At 50.8% G+C, this 7,398-nt stretch overlaps 1 long non-coding RNA gene across 2 annotated transcripts; it reads left to right on the top strand.

Moving 5' to 3' along the window:
- Positions 1-654: 654 nt before the first annotated feature.
- Positions 655-1,973, top strand: LOC123490420. Of its 2 annotated transcripts, XR_006660945.1 has the most exons (4): positions 655-707; positions 1,458-1,504; positions 1,717-1,829; positions 1,931-1,973. It is a non-coding gene; the product is annotated as an uncharacterized LOC123490420 (long non-coding RNA). The 2 variants fall into 2 exon arrangements; XR_006660944.1 differs by lacking the exon at positions 655-707 and having other exon boundaries at positions 1,227-1,504.
- The last annotated feature ends 5,425 nt before the right edge of the window (positions 1,974-7,398 follow it).

The raw sequence follows: 7,398 nt of genomic DNA, 5'->3' as shown, positions 1-7,398 counted from the left end.
TGGCCTGCATATTCACAAGACATCTCACCCATTGAGCATGTTTGGAATGCTCTGGATCGACGTGCATGACAGCGTGTTCCAGTTCCTGCCAGTATCCAGCAACTTCGCAAAACCATCGAAGAGGAGTGGGTCAACATTCTACAGGCCTCAATCAACAGCTTGATCAACTCTATGCTAAGGAGATGTGTCCCGCTGCATGAGGCAAATGGTGGTCACACCAGATACTGACTGGTTTTCTGATCAACGCACCTATCTTTATTTAAAAAGGTATCTGTGACCAACAGATGCACATCTGCATTCCCAGTCATGTTAAATCCATAGATTAGGGCCTAAGGAATATATTTTAATTGACTGATTTCCTTATATGAACTGTAACACAGTAAATCTTTGAAATTCTTGCGTTTATATTTTTGTTCAGTGTAGATACATACAATTTATACACATATTGCCAGATTATTGCTATCAACTGCTGGCTGCAAGGTATATTACCCCGTTTGTATCTTTTGGAACAATGGTAGTCAGGTTTATAAAAATTATGTAGAATATATGGGCTACCACAGGTGTCACAGGCATCCACAGGTCTTGACCACCATGTTACGATGCGTCTTTAGGATCACATTGTTGTTGTCGTCGTAGAAGAGTCCGGAGATGGGACTGAGCTTGGTGGGTGCGCAGCACGCTTTGGGAACCTCGTCCGGCTTCAGAAGGTGAACCTGCCATGAAAAAGGTCAATCAGACTTATTTATACATGCACTTTTATATAATCAATGATACTATCCTGTTTATAAAAGAGATATGGATTATTATTATGCAGATACTTCAGTGCTCTCCTACCTCAGTGGGCTGTGGCTTTGCCCCCCTTGTCTGAATTTGGTCAATATATTTTAAACCGGGTTGTCTGTGCTCCACAATACTTTATTATCCACTGAGTCAAAGCCTAGACTTTCAGAAGTTCAACAACAACTTCCATGAAACATGCTAAAACATTTCAATGGGCCATTGACCTAGCTAGTGACTTAAAAAGAACATTTGGTATTTTTGTTTTATATTATACCAACAACATAGGAAATCCTCTGGTGACAAAATAGGGTCAATAGAATTAGAATGATGAGTAGGAATGGCATTTTTATAGAATTCTAATGGTAAGCATAGAGTTCCAAACTCATTTCTATGGCAACACAGCTGTCAATTTTGTAAACAACAATTTTCAAAAATATGTGTTGCCAAGAGACATCTAACCGATAGAACATCTCGGCGTTCTATTGAACGTTTTCTGTTCGAAAACAACAACAACAAACTTGACAGATTTTTGAGACCTGAGACTGAAAGATCGACTGGAAAATGCCTGGGTGCTTTTCAAAATTGGTGGGGAGAGTGCGTGGACGTCGGCGGTCTACTGCGTCGACAGGTTGTTCAAATTCATTTGTGGATTGTTTTTGTCTTTTTCCGTTTTGCAGGGTTCGCAATCGTCGGGAGGTGGACAGCGACATCGACTTCGAAGAGGGTATGTTGAGTTTAAACTTCTTATTTTACCACATTTAACAATATAAATGTAATTTGTGAAATGTTGTGTATTTCTGTAATCCATACTTGCAAGCTAACGTTGACTTTAGTGACTTTTGCTAAGAGATGCACTTTTGAACTAGTAGTACTAGCTAGCTCGCTACGTTTTACATCCTAAATTTTTTTTTTGTATTCCAATGTTCCTAATTTTAGAATCAACTGTCCTGGATGAGGTCCAGTTGGTTGTGCCATTGGATGATGTGCCGGATGTACCACTGCTGCCAGCCATCCTTGAGGAGGTGCCAGATGTGCCGACTATCCTTGAGGTACAATTTTCAGAAAGTTTAATGTTTGAAAAGTATCCCAGATATTCAATTTGTGTCACTTTGACATTCTAAAAATCTTTGTTGTCTGCTTTCTGCTTTAGGAGGCCACTGGTAATTGGCAGTTGATACCGATTAGGTTTAGCTGTCACGAGTTACAAAGCCAGAACCCAGAAGCAGACCAGGACAAGGTAAGTTGAAACGAAGGTGAGTGTTTATTTACAAATTCAAGAGTGATGCTGAATAATCCAGGGAACAGAGCGGGCGCGTTGATTAGTTGTTGGGGTGCAGTGGTTGATCCCATCATGGCTCGGCAGCCGCCGACCACCAGGCAGAGGTTGGATGAAGGTTCCGGACAGTGACTGCAGATGGAACAAAACGGAGGTAAGTAAACAACAAACCAACAAGGTGCAAAACAACAAAACTAACGCTAGAAGCTCTAAGACTGATACTCTGGTAAACCTACTGTTCATGGCTAACGATCCGGCAGGAATGGATGTTAGGCCAGAGCCTAAGAAGGGTGATGATCAGGACCAGGTGTGCAGATTGCTGATGGGATGCAGGTGCGGAAATCAAGAGAGCTCCCCCGGAGCGTTCCAGAACCCTCGGGAAACTGGAGATCCCGAGCAGAAAAACTAGTCCACAGACAGGACCCGACTCAGACTGCCGGGATCGTTACAGTACCCCCTCCGGCCAACGCCACCGGGCGGACTCCCCGGAGCGCCAGGATGGAGGCGGTAGAAGTCACGGATGAGGTCAGCATCTAGGATCTGTCGCCGCGGAATCCAACTCCTCTCTTCAGGACCATACCCCTCCCAGTCCACGAGATACTTGAAACCCCGGCCCCGCCGTCTGGAATCCATAATGCGTCGCACCGTGTAGGCAGGACCACCTCCGATCATCCGAGGAGGAGGATGAGGAGGCGGAGGAGGCAACAGAGGACTGAGGAAAACAGGCTTGAGGCAGGAGACATGAAAGGTGGGATGGACTCTGAGCGTCCTCGGGAGTTTGAGTCGAACTGCCACCGGATTGATCACCTTCTCCACCACAAAGCGGACCAATGAACTTCGGTAACAACTTCCTAGACTCAGTCCGTAAAGGAAGATCCCGTGTGGCCAACCAGACCCTATCTCCGATGGTGTAGGTGGGAGCGGGGGATCCGGCGACGATTCGCCTGGAGCTGATACCGGTCCGAAACTCTAAGGAGTGCCTTTCTGGCCCGATGCCAGGTCCGGTGGCAACGAATATGGGCCTGAACAGAAGGCACTGAGAGCTCCCTCTCCTGAGAAGGAAACAAGGGAGGTTGGTAGCCATACAGGCACTGGAAGGGAGACATCCCAGTGGCAGATGTAGGGAGAGTATTGTGGGCATACTCAACCCAAGGCAACTGAGAGACCCAGGAGGTGGGGTTGGAAGAGGCCAGGCAGCGTAGCGTGGATTCCATCTTCTGGTTGGCTCTCTCCGCCTGACCATTAGATTGGGGGTGAAAACCAGATGTGAGACTGACTGTAGCTCCAATGGCCAAACAGAAGGACTTCCAGACAGCAGAGGTAAACTGAGGACCACCGGTCGGAAACGATATCACTGGGCAACCCGTGGACCCTGAAAACCTCCCTAACCAGGATCTCGGACGTCTCCGAGGCAGAGGGGAAGCTTGGCAATTGGCACAAAGTGGGCGAACTTGCTGAATCTGTCCACGATAGTCAGAACGACCGTGTTCCCCTCAGAAGCGGGCAACCCAGTGACAAAGTCCAGGGCCAGATGCGACCATGGTCGCCGGGGAATAGGAAGGGGGTGAAGTAGTCCAGAGCTGGGCCGATTGGTACCCTTATTCTGCGCACACACTGGACAGGCAGCAACATAACCCCGAGTATCCTCGGCCACGGCAGGCCACCAAAAAGCGTCTGCGAAGAAACGCCATCGTCCGAGCCACGCCAGGGTGACAAGCCATCTTGCTGGCGTGGGACCATTTGAGGACCGCAGAGACGAACCGACTCAGGCACAAACAACCGACCGGGTGGACCGTTACCGGGACCGGGCTGCGTCCGAAGAGCGCCATCACCTCCTCCTCAATCTTCCACCTAACAGCTCCCACGACGCAGTTCCGGGGGAGAATTGTCTCGGTCTTGGACCCACTCTCCTCCGTCTTGGAGAACATCCGAGACAAGGCGTCCGCCTTGCCGTTCTTAGATCCAGGCCGGAACGTCAGGGAAAAATTTAATCGTCCGAAAAACAACGACCACCTGGCCTGGCCGGGAGTTGAGACGTCTAGCCCGATTGCACGTAAGCAAGATTCTTGTGGTCAGTCCAGACAATAAACGGTTGCTCCGCCCCCTCCAACCAGTGGCGCCACTCCTCCAAGGCAAGTTTCACCGCAGAAGCTCCCGGTTACCCACATCGTAATTCCTCTCCGCAGGCGAAAGGCGACGAGTAGTAGGCGCAGGGATGGAGTTTACTGTCCGTGGAGCATCGCTGCGACAGGATGGCGCTCAACTCCCACATCAGACGCGTCCACTTCAACGACGAACTGACGGGCCGTGTCCGGTTGAGAGAGAATCGGTGCGTTGGTGAATCGCCTCTTCAAATCCAGAAACGCTCGATCCGCCTCCCGATTCCACTTGAAGCTCCTGATACTGGAAGTCAAGGCAGTTAACGGAGCGGCCACACGGCTGTAATCCCGGATGAATCTGCGGTAGAAATCTCGCAAACCCCAAAAATCTCTGGAGCTGCAATCTCGCACCGGGCTGGGCCCATTCCAGAACCGCTCTAACCTTCTCCTGGTCCATCCTAATCTCTCCCTTGGAGATGATGTACCCGAGAAAGGATGTCGTGTGGGCGTGAAACTCGCACTTCTCGGCCTTCACGAACAGGCGATTCTCCAACAATCGCTGCAGAACCTGCCGGACATGCTGGACGTGGTCGGAAGGTTCCTTCGAGAAGATCAGAATGTCATCCAGGTAAACAAACACAAAGAGACCGATCATATCTCTCAGGACGTCGTTCACCATACTCTGGAATACCGCTGGAGCATTGGTCAGTCCAAACGGCATCACCTGATACTCGAAGTGACCCATCGGTGTATTGAAACCCGTCAACCACTCGTCTCCTCTCTGATCCGGACCATGTGATACGCATTGCGTGGGTCTAACTTGGTGAACACCGTAGCACCCTGTAAGGAGTCGAAGGCAGAACTCATCAAGGGCAGGGGATACTTGTTCTTGACCGTGATGTCATTCAACCCCCGATAATCAATACACGGTCGAAGAGAGCCATCCTTCTTACCCACAAAGAAGAATCCTGCCCCCAGGGGTGATGACGAGGACGAACGAGACCAGCAGCTAGGGACTCCTTGATGTAGGTCTCCAAAGCCTCACGTTCAGGGCGGGAGATACTGTATAACCTTCCCTTGGGGTAGACAGCTCCAGGGAACAGGTTGATGGCACAATCATATGGTCGGTGGGGAGGGAGTGACAGAGCCTTCTGCTTACTGAACACTTCCCCCCAAATCGTGATATGTCTCGGGAACCAGGGACAAATCTGGGGGTTTAGCCTCAATCACCTGACTGGGAACCGAATGGGGACAGGCAGTCTTGAGACAGTTAGCATGACAATCAAGGCTCCAACTCGTTACCTTGCCCGTCACCCAATCGAACGTGGGATTGTGTTCCTTCAGCCAGGGGTATCCAAGGACCAGAGGAACATGGGAAGACGGCAGAATGAAGAATGAAATCATCTCCCGAATGATTCCCCGACAACAGCATCTTAACCGGTTCAGTCCTCATCGTGATATCGTGCCAGACTACTGCCGTTCAGAGTGGTCGCTTCAATGGCTTCCGGCAATTGCTCCTTGGAAAGCCCCAGCTGTTCCACCAACTCGGCATCAAGAAAGCTTCCATCGGCACCTGAATCGATAAAAGCGTTAATCGCTAAGCTCTGATTCCTGTTCACAAGGGTAGCCGGGAAACGGGGTCTGACAGAGGTACTGAGAGGTTGAAACTGGCTCGCTAAAAGTCCTCCCAACTTTAGCGAGCCGGGCAGTTTGACGACCGCCGGGGAACAAGTGGAGATGTAATGTGCCGAGCTACCACAGTAGAGGCAGCAGTTGGTCTTACGTCTATGTTGACGCTCCTCCTTGGTTAACCGTGCCGCCCCCACTTGCATGGGTTCAGAATCGGGAGAGAGGACCTCTCCACTAATCCTTTGTGGTGGAGAATGATCGACGTGTTCTGGTCCACCACCCGACCCGACTGGGAACTGAGAAGCTGATCGATTGGACGGACCCCATTGCTTCTCCCTCCTTCGCTCTCGGACTCGATTATCCACCCGAATAGACAAGGCTACCAAGCTGTCCAGGTCACTAGGCTCGGATAGGAGATCAACTCATCCTTGAGCTGCTCCGACAGACCCTGGTAAAAGGCCGCTTGCAGAGACTCCTCATTCCACCCACTCTCCACAGCCAACGTCTTGAACTTCGATCACGAAGTCGGCCACGCTGCGAGTTCCTTGGCGAAGCGAAAACAGGCGCCTAGCTGCGTCCCTCCCTCGGACGGGAATGGTCGAAGAGCTTCCTCATCTCGGCCGTGAACCCCTGGTATGAAGCCATGCAGGGATCCTGTCGTTCCCAAACGGCTGAAGCCCACTCCAGCGCTCGACCACGCAGCAACTCAATCACAAAGGCTATCCTAGCCTTGTCTGTGGCATAGAGTAGGGCTGTAGATCGAACACTAATCCACACTGCATAAGGAAGGAACGGCATCTTCCCAGCTCCCCCTCATATTTATCCGGCGTCGGAACCTTGGGCTCACGGAAGGACACAGCTCCAGAAGCGGCAGGCGAGATGGGTGAAACCGGTAGTGGATCCTCCACCGGAAACTTGCGTTGGTTCTGGACCTCCGTCAGACCGGTAGAAAGGTTCCGAACTGACAACGCGATCTCCTGTAGTACCGTGCTATGATGGCCCAACATCTTCTCCTGATGGGTAATGGCATGGCGAACAGAGTCCAGGTCCCGCTGGGTTCATTACTGGCCGGATCGTTCTCTCACGAGTTACAAAGCCAGAACCCAGAAGCAGACCAGGACAAGGTAAGTTGAAACGAAGGTGAGTGTTTATTTACAAATTCAAGAGTGATGCTGAATAATCCAGGGAACAGAGCGGGCGAGCGTTGATTAGTTGTTGGGGGTGCAGTGGTTGATCCCATCATGGCTCGGCAGCCGCCCACCACCAGGCAGAGGTTGGATGAAGGTTCCGGACGAGTGACTGCAGATGGAACAAAACGGAGGTAAGTAAACAACAAACCAACAAGGTGCAAAACAACAAAACTAACGCTAGAAGCTCTAAGACTGATACTCTGGTAAACCTACTGTTCATGGCTAACGATCCGGCAGGGAATGGATGTTAGGCCAGAGCCTAAGAAGGGTGATGATCAGGACCAGGTGTGCAGATTGCTGATGGGATGCAGGTGCGGAAATCAAGAGAGCTCCCGGAGGCGTTCCAGAACCCTCGGGAAACTGGAGATCCCGAGCAGAAAAACTAGTCCACAGACAGGACCCGACTCAGACTGCCGGGATCGTT

Source organism: Coregonus clupeaformis, unplaced genomic scaffold (assembly GCF_020615455.1).
Source record: "Coregonus clupeaformis isolate EN_2021a unplaced genomic scaffold, ASM2061545v1 scaf3894, whole genome shotgun sequence".
Lineage (NCBI taxonomy): Eukaryota > Metazoa > Chordata > Actinopteri > Salmoniformes > Salmonidae > Coregonus > Coregonus clupeaformis.
Note: the sequence above shows the minus strand (reverse complement) of the source record. Positions and strands in the feature narration are given on the sequence as shown.